Raw genomic sequence first — 13,739 nt, 5'->3', positions numbered from 1 at the left:
TTTGTTGCTAAAACCAACCCATGTTCTACTGCTGATAACTAAAGAACAGAAAAAGCTATTGACATTTTTTTGGGTGAAAGAAGAGAGTCTACTCTTTCGTTTGAGAGGTCCAGTGCTTAAACTGCCAAAGAACAAAATCTTCTGTGGGTCTTGAAAGAACTAGTGGATGACTTAGAAGTAGAAAAATATAAACAGGAAGTAGCAGCTATAAGACTCCAGAGTGTGTTATTGTTTTTACATCAGCATTGGACTGTAGCAAAGCAACCCCAGAACCGAAAAGTCTCTTTGATGACAGTCACAGCACAGGTTAAGCAAAACTATTTTCCATCCTCAATCCTCACAGTCCACAATACTGATGTTTTTTTTACATGGCGATATAATTAAATCACCTGGCACCGCTAGTGTAATTCAACGCTTAATAAGAATCAGCAGGCTCCTCGCCCCATCACTGAGTACTGAGGAGCGATGCGCAATATGAGCCGAAAAAAGTTAATGAATAAACTCACGCTGGGCCTACGTGTCGCAGGAAAATAAACAACCCTGTTAAAAGCAATGGGCAAACAATATTGTTCACTTCATCTGGCGGTCATAAAAATAAAATAAAAAAAGCCACACTGCGGCTTTTTCATCGGAATAACAAGAAGCCAATTTTGTCAATGACACAAGTTGTACTTCTTCCAATGAAGGGTTGAGGCTCGTGACCCCAATGGCCAAAGTAGATTACCTTCAAAAGCAAGTATATGCACACAGTGCAATTTTCCATCATTACGACCGAACCTTATTCCATTCACTGAAAATTTCACTAAAATAAAAAATAGTCAGAAAAACATAAGGGTGTAATTTTTTTCTGATTTTTTTTCTGTTTTAACTATATATTTTTTTCTGTCATAAAAAAAAATCTGAAAAACTGGGGAAAAAATATTCAGAAAAACATGAGGGAAAAAAATACTCAGAAAAACAAAAATAAAAATCTGAAAAAAAGGGGGAAAATCATTTTAAAAAACTGACTAGAATATTTTTTCTGTTTTACGACATATTTTTTTCTGTCAAAAAAAAAATCTGAAAAATGGGGAAAAAATACTCAGAAAAACAGAAAAAAAATTAGAAAAAAGGGGAAAAAATCATTTAAAACAAGATGAAAAAAAATCTGAAAATCAGAGCACCAGCTTCAGTTTTTCTGAGTATTTATTTATTTTTTATTTATTTTTTTTTACCTCTGAACTCCAAGTGACTTGTTGCAGACTTGCTAATGGTGGACACTTTTATGCATGCCATATGCGTCTGTAAAAACTTAAAAACTTGACTGTCTGTTATCTTATACAATCATGCACGAGCTTCTGTTTTTGTAAGGATTTTTTTTTCCAGTTTTTTAATAATCCAACCCCCTATTTTTTTCAGATTTTTTTTCAGTTTTTCTGAATAATTTTTCCTTCTGTTTTTCTGAATACCACCCCTTGCTTTTTCTGGATATCTTTTATGACAGACAAAAAGTAAAACAGAAAAAAAAAAAAACAGAAAAAAAAAAATACACACAAAAAAAACAAAGCTCCCCCAAAAAATTGGTCAGAAAACAGGAGGGTTTTTTTTCTTCCAAGTGAATGCTATACGCTTCCGTATACAACAATAATTTTGTGGTTAAAAAGACTTGCGGTAGCACATCCCTTCCCAAAATCTCAAATTGTCGCCTTGCTGATGGATTAAATTTGATACGCTGCGACAATTACAGACAAATGTTAAATGGATAATCTCTCCACACGGGACGGTTAAGTGCAAACTCACAAGGGAACCTCCTGGTTGGAGTCGCCTTTTGCCAGGAGGCCTCCTGCCAGTTGCGTGTGATGCATCAGACAAGTTAGCTCAAAAGGCAAAATCCCACCACTGTCTGGATTCATCAAGACGACTCCACTCTTTGTCATGTTCACCATCCCCCGATGCCTCATTAATTTTATTAACACTTCATTTTTTTTCCCGCATCGTGCTTAAGCGCTCTAATTTGCAGCTTGATTTGGTGGGGATTTGGACTCAATTTATTGTGACGGCGTGACAATACTGTATGTGAGGTCCAGGCTCTTGTGCAGCAGCCAGATCTGATGATGGGAATAGGAAATTCAGATGAGATTTTTTTTTTTTTTTTTTTTGCCTTTTGAGAATAAATTGTAATTGCACATCCACTACTGTAGGTGGCAGTGGTGCTCTCATTGTCAGAGACTGCGCAAGGAGTATTAGCTCTTATGCAGAGGTGTAGTTACAACATTTTTAAAGACAAATGATACTATCTATAGTCATGGCGGAGAGTTGGGGGTTGGATATTGTTTTCTTCCTGTTGAGGTGTTAAAAAAATATTGAGAAGAACTAGAAATTTTCAGAACTGAGTGAAAGCCTAGGGGCATGATAACAAGTTTTTTTTTTCTTTTTTAACACAAATATGAAAAAAAAAATTCGAGGACTTAAAATATTAAAATTCTAAATTTAGGAGATTGTTTCTGGAAATTATCCCTTTTTTTCCCCGTTCCATTTAATAAGTTAATCTTTTAAACGATATACATACTATAAAAGATATTTACAAGCAGTAGACTGGCATGAATTTGTTTATATAATTTTATGTGTTTTGTGATTTCTAAGTATGTTTTTATATTTTATCTGGTTTTATTTTCTTATTTTATGTGCAGCACTTTGGTTCCCTTGTGGATTTTTAAATGTGCTATACAAATAAAGTTGATTGATTGATTGATTGATTAAAAGATACAATGAGATCTTGCATTGCACACTTTCCATAATAAAAAAAATATTTTCAGTGAATACCATCATTTAAATATACATCTTTTTTTCCTGGTGTTAAAAAATGGCACAGATTTGGTGGATTGGCCCAAATACTTTTTAATTAAGTTCTTTGCGTGAACCACAAAATCAGAAATTACAAGATGCACTAGCATGCACTTTTGTAAATGTCCATACATTAATTTCCACTAAATCCCAGTTAATATTTTCCTACTTTTATAAGTTGAAAAGCTCTATATAAGTAGTGCTAAAGTGCATCTGTGGAAATATGTTCGATTAGTTCCTCATCAAACTCATCCAACCATGCCAGTGTAAAGAAAGAAAAAAAACCTTACAAATAAAATAATCGATAGTGTATATGTGGACAGAAAAGCTATTCCCACTCAAATGTATTCTTCAAAACAACTTCAAAGCTTCATGAACTGAAACGTTGCCATTAGTGAAGAAGTTTTTTTTTATTTTTTTTTATTTTTTATCTCATCTCACAGTAAACCATGTGCTTTGATTCTGCAGCCTGTTTGATTAGTAAATAGCCAAACACCTAAGACAATCATTGCGGCAACTTCCTTTTCTTCTTTTTTAATTAGCCTTGTGGGCAGTGTCAAATATCTTTTTTTTTTTTTTGTATATTCCGCGGGCTGCTGAGAAACGAATGGTGGACCAGAAATGGCCCTTGTGCCGTATTTTGGACACCACTGCCCGAACATCATCATCAACATGAAATCAACATGAAACATTTGTTGACAATAATATGTTATATGTGACCTCACTAGTTTAAACATGACATTCAGATTAATATTACATTTGTGGAATATGACTTACGCAGCAAAATGCAGCCGTTTTTATCCATCTCAGGGGGCGGCCATTTTGCCACTTGCTGTCGACTGAAGATGACATCACAGGGCTCAGACAACGACCAATCACAGCTCACCTGGTTTCTGAAGCTGAGCTGTGATTGGTTGTTAGTTGAGATGTCATTGTCACGCGACAGCAAGTGGCAAAAATGGCCACCTTCTGATATTGATCAAAACTGATGGATTTTGTTGCTTAACTCGTATTCCATTAGCCAACTAGTGGGGCTACATAGAACATATCATTGTCTAGAATTATTTTTATATTTTTGTTGACTTCCCCTATAAGAAAGCAGAATTTTAGACACTTTTTGTTAAGTGGTGTCATTCAGAATTGCTCCTTACCTGATTGATATTTAATTCCCAGATATTACACTCACTTTAATCATAAATGGCCGCTTGTGCAGAGACAAAAGCGAGTGAGGCAGAATCTGCCTGAGCTTCCAGTGGGCGAAAACAAAGCAAGCAGTCACTATTGCTGGACACACATACAGTACAATAAATTCAAATGCAGACGGTGTCAGTGGGTAACCATGGCGACGCTAAAGCCCCAAGGTTTGTTACTGAAGCCTAGTTAATTAGACAGCGGGGGTAACGTCGATACTCTTGAGGTGGGGCAGTCTGTTTAAATTCACGTCTGGCTTCATGTACACACAACAAATCGAAAAAGTAGCATACTACTACTGCACTTAAACAGTTTTTCTTCTTTAGCGGTACCACAAGACGAATCGGTATAGCTTACAGTGCAGCCGCTAAATAAAGCGCGCTAACGTGTGCTGCCAAGGCACACCAATTATCGCATCAGGGTGATAAGTTATACAAGTACATCTGGAGGGGTGGGGGGGGGGGGGGGGGGTTGTCGGTGGGCGGGGTCGAGCAAGCCAGCGCGCGAACGGGAGAGAGATGAAGTGAAAGTGAGTTGAGAGTGGAGAGGGGAAGACGCAGGACTAAATTTGCCTGGAACATAAAACAACAAGATGGAGTGGATTTCTTTCTCGGGAGGTAAGTAATCTCCGCGGGTGGGTTGGTGGGGGGCTGAAGAGGGATGAAGGCTGGAGGGCTTGGGAGATTGATGCCACGGTGAAGGACACAAGTTAAATACCTTAAACATGGCAGGATGCAGGAGGAATAATGTTCATTTGACAAAGAGGACGGAAGAGGACAAAGCGCTCATTCTATGCTTAGCTCCCACCGATGTGAGGGTGTGTGTGTGAATAGCGGATTAAATTAGGAATAATGATGATGATTATAGTTCTTTAGAAAAAAAAAAAATGTTTCCAATCTCCTTACCACAAAGCTTTCTTAAGGCAGCATTTTCTCTTTGCAATTGTGCAACCCTCCACCTTGTTTTTCTCCCTCTGCCTCCGTCTAATTCCCAAAGCCCCCAATGCAACTTGTTTGTGTATTCTTACTTCTGCCTGCTGCTTCCTGCTCGCCCCATGACGCCGCCGCCGCCAAACCGCCACTAGACTTCTTGGACACGTTTGCTTTTGAGCCAGCATTGACATGACAGTCAATCAATCTTGTCAAAGTGTTCTCAAGGGAGAAAAAGCTCATGATATGCCTGGTACGCTATTAATTAAGGGTAATTAAGAGCAACTGTGTCACAGGTTTGACTTCTATTTTGGATTGAGTGGAAAGTCAATGAATGCATTTACTGAGTACTAATCCACTTTCTGGAGCATATAAACAGAGAAATATTGAATTCATTTATTGTATATTTATTTTATGCAGCTTATCCATTCATAGAAGGTGACTGAATTACATTTAGTACTTTTTGTATGACTTTATGAGTTGTAAATAAAACTCATGTTTGTAGTTGAAGGAAATAAAAATTTGACTGGCCTGGCCTGCAAATAGCAAAAATCTGCATATAAGTGACGCCTATTGAAATGCATTGGAAAAATGAAAAACAAAAAAAATAAACAACAAAAATGTGGAAAAAAAACAAAACAAAAACATTGATAAGATTCAATGTATTTCCTGTGGAAAAAAATGGTGAAATGGTGATATTTAAAAAAAATAAATAATATATATATATATATATATATATATATATATATATATATATATATATATATATATATATATATATATATGTATATGTATATATGTATATATATAATTGCAAGAATGTGGGAGTCCACTATATTTAAATAAAGAGATGGAAACTTTTTATTTTTTTTAATTATTAATAGATTAATAGCTTATTAAAATAATCATTAGTTGTAGCCCTGGAGTATTTCTGGTGAATTTATTTCAATCAAATTAGCATCAAATCTTTATTTTTAAGCAGGGCTGGGTAGAAATTCAAATTTCCTCAATTGATTCTATTTGGATTCACGAGAGTTCACTTTGATCCGATTTAGATTTTTTCTAATTCGATTCGTTCAATCCAATATTAATTATGGAACATCAATTCTTAAATATCAAGGACATGATAAAAAATTAAATTCCAAATTAAATTCTGCAGAGGAAGTATCTGGTTAAAATGTTATTATTTTTAATTAAAATAACATGTTATAATGTGTTATAATCACTTAAGTGTTACACAAACATTGACATCAGCATGGATGAGATGAAAATGTTTTCATAATTCTAATTCAATAATCATAAATATAAGATTCTGAATTGTCATAAAATGCCATAAGTACGGTCTTTCATAAATGTAAGAAAATACTTTTAAATTCACGTCAACAGCCCATTTCAAGAAAACTGTAAGATACAAAAAAATGGCCTTTAAAATTCTTTGTTGTTAATTTATATGAAAAATATTAAAATAATCGATTCATGGTTTTATGAATCAATATAATGCTCGAAAAGGAAAATCGATTTGATATTGATTATTTAAATCCAGCCCTAATTTTTAGGCCTTTTCACACTGCACTTAGCAATGTGCAGTGCACTGTGTATGTGCTGCGAAGGCACGAGGATGGAACCTTCTTCAACTCAAGAGCAACATCAGAAGGCGTATCCAAATAGCAGCGGGGCTTGGCTGAGTGATTTCAGAGCACTAACAGCAATCAACCAACCAGCGGGAAAAGTCTCGCTGTTACTTCCTGGTTTGCTGCCTCGTCAGCACTTCCAAATATGGGCAAGCTCGCACTGGGGCGCTGTCGTCCTTGAGCGCTGACTTGTGGTGGACAGGAAAAACAAGTGCAGTGTGAAAAGGCCTTGAGCTTAAAGCAAGATGAGTTTGAGATGATATTAAAGTGTTTCGAGGTCATAGTTTTAGAATATTTGATGTTTGCAAACATTTTTAGAGTGTTCTTTACTTATGGTAGGACTTGGTCGTTATTCGACGCAAATTTATTATCGTTTCTTCTTGTCACAAACAACAGAAATGGCCGCTGGATAACTCAACTGATAATCTATTGCCGAGTAGGACAAAAAGTCTCATTGAAGCGGTCACAGTAAATACGATTTCCATTTATGTGCTGTGCATTATTTTGATAATTCAGTTGTTGCTTTTATAAACCCGCTTGCTCTATTGGATTGCCGACCATTATGCAAGGAGGTAGGACTGCTTATATTGCTTTAAATATCCTCAAGCAGTTTAGCGCAACTGAACAGAGTAGTAAATAATTGATTTGGATGTTGTTGCCTAGCAAATGCAGCATGTTGACATACTTTGCTTTTATTGCGCCTAGGCTGCACGTCGGCCTTTATGGGCAAAACGCATTCGCTACGTGGTGATCGCTAACAACTGTAAACACTTAGCTGACGAAATGTCCGCCTATGGCAGATGTTCATCTGGTTAGCGCACGTTTTGGGGCAATATTGGCCAGGAAGTTGACAACTTTGGTTAAGAGCAAACACAGGATCAATGGGCAAACATTTGCCCTCAACCACGCTGAAAACTCCAAACATCAAATCATCTTTCGCCATTGAAATGCTATTAACTCATTCACTCCCAGCCATTTTCACTGAAGCAACCTCGTTCGCTCGCGGCTGTTTTACTGGATTTTGACTGATTTTGCAAGGCCCACAGAATATTGTGTTCTACTGCTATAAAAACATGGAACCTACCAAAAGAAAGATTACAGTCTCTTCTTTCATCAGGAAAAGTATATACATTAGAATATACCTAAGTTTTATCATTATTCACAAATCTGTTGAAAAGCTTGTTGCAACAAGGTCCTGGTTGATCTCTTATACTCTGCTGCCACCTGCCGGCCTTCTTTGTAATAATTACCATTGCTTCAACCATTCTCTTCAGTTCAGAGGCTGCATCAAAGCCTTCTCCATGCTCTAACATACCAAAAAATTATAAATACATCTTTGGGAACATGGCAATATTTAAAATACAACGTATTTATACATTTTTGGGAGCAAACGAGTTCCAATTCCAGCATCATTAAACATAAACAGATGTTTGCAAGGAGTTTTTTTTGTAAGGAAAACAGCACTCGTGAATATTGGACATACTAGTAATAACATAGTAATAACATAATAGTAACATTATTTGGCGCCTTGTGTGTGCGCACCTTGGCCGACTGGGGGCAGTATTATGCAGACATACAGATACAGTAAATATTAGTGATAGATCGATTATCGTCCTTGCCAAATTCAACGACTAATGGCATCGGCCTTTTTTCAAAACATGAAGGCCGATAAGAGATCAATTTAAAACTGTAAACTTTAGGGAACTATTTCAATTTCCATTTAACTTCATAAGAGATTCTGAGGATACTGGGAACTCTCTGTACATTTTATTTTTGTTTATATATATATTGTTTATATATATTTATATATATGCCTGTAAGCACTGATATATTTCCTGGTTAGCTGTGCTATTGCAGGTTTTATTGTTCAAATGCTCGTTATAATACAGCTTCACCGATGCTATTCAACCTTCAACAACTTGATTTGGACTTTAGAAACTTGATTTGAGTGTTCAAGAATGTGAAGGCTGTCCCTGCTCACAAATAAATGTCCATGTCTTTGTCCATGTATACCGTATGCCCACTTGTGTATTAGAAGGCCACTTAAGATGAATGATGAATGAATGAATCATACAATTTTTGGAGGACAAATTTTATCCTGAGATCCAGTAGACAAAAAAAAATAAAAAATTGCAATAATAAAAACTGTAATTTTACACTTGGCGGGGGAACTGAAATCAGATCACATAGATAGTTACACAATCAATTAGCATCACAGAGTCAATACTGTAATGACTTACCCCTTGACACTAAATCATTTTGGAATATGCGTGTGTTTTATGTGGAATTTGGGAGATGGTGGCACAAACATGGCTTAACCCAGTTTTACTTAAGAAAATAATTGCCTTTGCAGGGCCATTAAGTTGATACCGTGAGGGATAACTCCACCATAAATTACTGCAACAGTCGTCGCGCTAATAGTTCCTGTAGGAATATGGCTGCCATATTTTTCATTAGGAGAAGTGCAGAAGCAAATGAAAGAACCGATCCGGATTTCAAATGACAATTAGTGGCATCGTTTAATGTTGGATTCTTAACGACGCGCCAGGATATAAAATGATCATGTCAAGTGCTAACTCAAGGGGAACACCTTGTCAACGCTGAGATAATCCACTGACAACTTGTCAACATGGCAAAATGGAGTAACATGTGGACAAATAATATAACAATACTCATAGGCATGTATTCTTTATCCTCTGAAAAAAAAACAACCAATATAGGGTTTCTGCAGGTATCAGCAAAACTATCGTAATGCTTTTTAATATCATTTTTAAAAACTAATTAAATGCCAATGTCGTACTGTATATACACAGTGTGAAAAGTTAAATCATAAGTTTGTGTTCAGGTAATTTTCTGCCACTAGGTGGCATTAGTGTTTCATGTTGGACGTTGGTGACATTTTTTTTTTTTTTTTATTCAGAGCAATTGGTATTTACAACATCAAGCAACTCCAGACCATTTTGTTCATTGGAAATTACAACTAGTCACCAGTCTCCACAAATACATATATATATATATTTTTTTTTTAAATCACATTTACTAAATTGTGTAAACTAAAGTATGACGTTACATCAATTGTACTCAACTTCCTAATGCCTCTGGACATTGTATTTAATGCTTGGACTTGTAATATCTTTTAATTAGAGTGATGATTACATTTTTTAATCAGATTAATCACATCTTACAATTCTGATTAATCACGATTAATTACTTAATTAAAAAGGCTTTTTTTAATCAACATTTTTTGCCCGCCAAATTTAAAGAGCACCTCTTATGTGCAAATTCTTTTTTTCAACATTTAATGTTATGAGGCTGTATTAAAAAAAAAAAAAAAAAAAAAAAGATCTACTGCACAAGCTCATCCTCCTCTTTTTCGAATTTATTACTTGCATAACTGAAAATGGAAAAAAAAATGACCCCGATAGTTTGACATGAACAAATATTCTGAATGTCATGCACGAACATTTATTAAATGCAATGCATATAGTTATGTTTCCGTTTAACGCAAGGGATCATCTGCAGTCAAAATTAATAGCGTGATTAATCTGCGTTAATACATGATTAATGCGATACAATTGTGATTAATTAGTTAGTTAACGCTTTACCTTTCACAGCGCTACTTTTAATTCCCCGCAGAATTATTAATTGAAGAGGTGGCTCGTTTAGCAACCCTACAAGCATGAGACTTGAGCTGACACGTGGTTATTGTGATTTTGGTGCGGCTGTGTCACTTTACTGATCTTTGAAATACATTATTAAATGTTTTCACGTACCCCTGGTTGGGAAACACGGGCCTAATGGATCGAGGTTGTCACACCACCTGTTGTGTTTGACAGCAAATGCATTTTTACAGGCACTGAGATTTGATTCCCCACATTGACAAAGTGCCTGTTTTTCCATGTGGACATCACTTTCTTTCCTACCGAGCCAAGCGAAACACCAGAGGGTGCCGGTGATGAGTCTGCACCCGGGCCCAGCCTCGAGGGGCCCCATTCGGAGCCTCTCGGCTGCTCTGAGGCGCGCCCATTAAAATATGTTTATTTTTAACTTGGCATGGGAGCGAATGTTTATCACACCACCGGCCTGGCGAGAGGGGGATTGTTGTGTACAGTACACAGCACCCAAAGGGGCCAAGTGTGCTTTTTGTGACGGCTCAAAGGCGCACGATGATGTCAAAATCATCAAGCTCCCGTCCTAGAATGGACGAGAAAAAAAAAAAAAAGTGGTCCGCAGATGACTTCACCGCAGTGCAATGTCACAGAGTGCATGTGTGTTTTTATTAAGTCGTCGATTGTTTTTGGCAAGCGTGACACACGTTGCGGTCCCTTATGTCTGTCACAGAAGGCTCCAAGCTCAGACATTTGGTGTGTGTGCGCGGACGTGTGTACCTGTCAGACTAACACTCAGTGAGATGTTGTGCTCACTGGACCGTGGCGACCTGCTGAACCTGTAACAGAGCTCAGAGAGCCCTGGAAAAGTAGTGCGATACACGCACACACACGAAGACACATACATGAACACTGAACATATAATGTAGACACAGAGGCAGTTCTATATCCACACACACATGCGCAGTATCAACATATTTATGCTTTTAGTTCTAAAACAGCCACAAGAGGGCAGCCTATATTGATATAGCCGAATAACGAGTCAATACGGCCGGATATCGGCCCGATGTTGTTACCTGGTATCGGTACTTACTCATCCCTAATAAATATAACAATATTTTGACACAGTCGGACACATAACAGATTTTTTTTAATTTTTTATTTGAAAGCATTGTTTCGACTAACAGTAAAAGAGGATGGGCGAGTACCGATACCAGATATCGTATCGGGCTGATATCAGGCCTTATTTCAAGGTATTGGTTGTTTTGATGCCCTCATGTGGTCAATTCACAATAGGGAACTACAAGTTAGAATTAGAAGAATAAAAAATTGCAGTTATGCTTTTAGTTCTAAAAGGTAAAACAGCCAAAAGAGGGCAGCCAATATTGATATCGCTAAATAACGAGTACCCATACCTCTGAAAAAGCCCAGGTATCAGCCCGATATTGATACCTGGTATCGGTACTTGCTCATCCCTAATATACATAACACACTCAGACACAAAAAAATGTCTAACAGAAAAATTTAGAATTTTAAAACGCATTGTTTATACTCTAACAGAAACATTTAGGGATGGGCGAGTACCGATACCAGATATCGTATCGGGCCGATACCAGGCCTTATTTCAAAGTATTGGTTGTTGTGAGACCCTCTTGTGGTCGTTTTACAACTAGGAACTAGAAAGTAGAATTAGGAGAATAAAAAAATTGCGATGCTTGATGCCACATGATACTTTATGAATATTTGAACTTGTGAGTAGACACCAATACTTATCCAATACCAAGCACCGACACCACTACCCCCCCCCCCCCCCCCCCCCCGAAAAAAAATGCATAATTTTAAAGAAAGGCCTCTATATCCCAATATAGCATTTTCTTTAAAATAGCATGGAATAAATGGTAATTTTCTATTCTTCTCATTTCTAATTTCTAGTTCTTGATCATATAACGGCCACAAGAGGTCAGCCGATATTTGTATTGGTACTTGCTACATTATAGAGTTTTAACACGTTGTTTACACATTTGGACAAAAAAAAAAAAAAAAAAAAAAAAAAAAAAAACTATATCTAACAGAAAAATTTAGGGATGGGAGAGTAGACCTACTAACCCCATGTATCAGTTACCAATTGGGCTGAAACTCACCCTAGGTATCGGTACTCGAGACATCGGCCGATACTAGTCGTGGTCACACCATTGCGGCCGTCTATCATTTTTGTTGTTTTGGAAACTATTATGAATCAAAAGATAAGCGGTTCAGGTAATGAATGAAAAGTGATAGTGGTATCGGGTGCTTGATGTTGCGTACTTGCACTGATATCTGTCTGGGAAAAAAAGTGGTATCGAACATACCTAGGAAAATTTTAAATACAGCTGCAATTACTATACACAAGCATCCATATTGCACACAAACACACACGAGAAGCATCCGTTATATAGTCGGAGATTACTATAATTATATAGCCTATAATGCGCATACAGACGAATATAAACAGATTTAGCAAATACACCTCACGCTCACACACCTCAACGCACAGTTGGCACGTACACGCAATTCACGCGCTCTACGCACGCGCGTACTGACGCGCGCGCACTCTGCCGGCACCAGACGACGCGTGAGGAAGGGAAGCAGACGGCAAAGTGCGCTAAAGAAGAAGGTGACCAAAGTTTTTCACTGAACGCATCAGGTTTAGGTTCCGGTCCGGAAGTGCTCCGCGTCAGAACGCGCGCCGCTATTTTGCGCTCGGGGAGGGACACTGCGCCCTTTGACGAGGAAGAGGAGGAGGAGGAGGAGGAGGAGGAAGAGGAAGAGGAAGAGGAGACTGCACTGTGCTCAGCTGTGCGCGATGACGAGACGCTGTTGTGGACTTGCGCGGCAGCCAAGTGGACTCGAGTGGACCTCGGCTGTGAAAACGCTTCCTCCGAGGTGAGTGCCGCGTCGAACCGCTCTCCGCTTTTTTTTTTTTGTTTGTTTGTTTGTTTGGCGCTGCGACGTCGTGCTGGTTTGAAGTGAGGGTTGACAAACGGTCGGAGGAGAGCGGGGACAAGTCGCTCAACGGAGGCGGGCTAAGTTGGGGGGGATGTTTTCGACACGGGAGACCTAAAAGTGAAGGTGGGGGCGCGAAGGTAGGATGCGTGTCGGCTTGCGAAGCTTTTCTTTCTCTTTTAATGTCTGCCTACTGATAGTAAACGTGACAAACGTGCATTAGGGGGGGAAAGAGACAGTTGGGAAGATTAAAGTACGAGATAATACTTTGAGGAAATGCGTGGGCTTCCCCCCCTCCCCTTCCTCCCTGTCATCCGTACTTGTGTGACACAAATAGTGTGTTTGTATCTGTGTGTGTTCCCCAATGGACATGCCCTTCTTATGTTCCACTTGCAGCACCTGCAACCTCCCTCTCTCTCTCTTCATCTGACACACACACATTGTTCAACTCATCTGACGCTATAAACACACAACATATTGTGGGCCGTAGTGTGACTCCAGATTAGAATGAGATTCTCCCCGCCACCAAAGCTGCACAGGACACTGGATTAATGAAGAAAGGCAGAGTGATAAAA

General features: G+C 38.0%; 2 protein-coding genes across 6 annotated transcripts in view; one reads left to right on the top strand and one right to left on the bottom strand.

Moving 5' to 3' along the window:
• macrod1 (mono-ADP ribosylhydrolase 1) overlaps nt 1-13,739 on the bottom strand; it is a 163,819-nt gene that overhangs the window by 60,895 nt on the left and 89,185 nt on the right. The window lies entirely within an intron of this gene.
• The window catches only part of flrt1b (fibronectin leucine rich transmembrane protein 1b), a 71,281-nt gene that overhangs the window by 13,165 nt on the left and 44,377 nt on the right, over nt 1-13,739 (top strand). Inside the window, exon 1 of one of the 3 annotated variants that reach the window (XM_077531379.1) lies at nt 4,518-4,631. The exons of 1 other annotated variant lie outside the window; for it this stretch is intronic. The gene's annotated coding sequence lies outside the window, so the exon portion shown is untranslated. Of the gene's footprint in view, nt 1-4,517; nt 4,632-12,772; nt 13,105-13,739 lie in introns of those variants that run through there. One more of the 3 variants, XM_077531380.1, reaches the window with a different exon arrangement.

This window comes from Festucalex cinctus, chromosome 9 (assembly GCF_051991245.1).
Source record: "Festucalex cinctus isolate MCC-2025b chromosome 9, RoL_Fcin_1.0, whole genome shotgun sequence".
Classification (NCBI taxonomy): domain Eukaryota; kingdom Metazoa; phylum Chordata; class Actinopteri; order Syngnathiformes; family Syngnathidae; genus Festucalex; species Festucalex cinctus.
The sequence above is the reverse complement of the archived record's forward strand: the minus strand, read 5'-3'. Positions and strand labels throughout refer to the sequence as shown.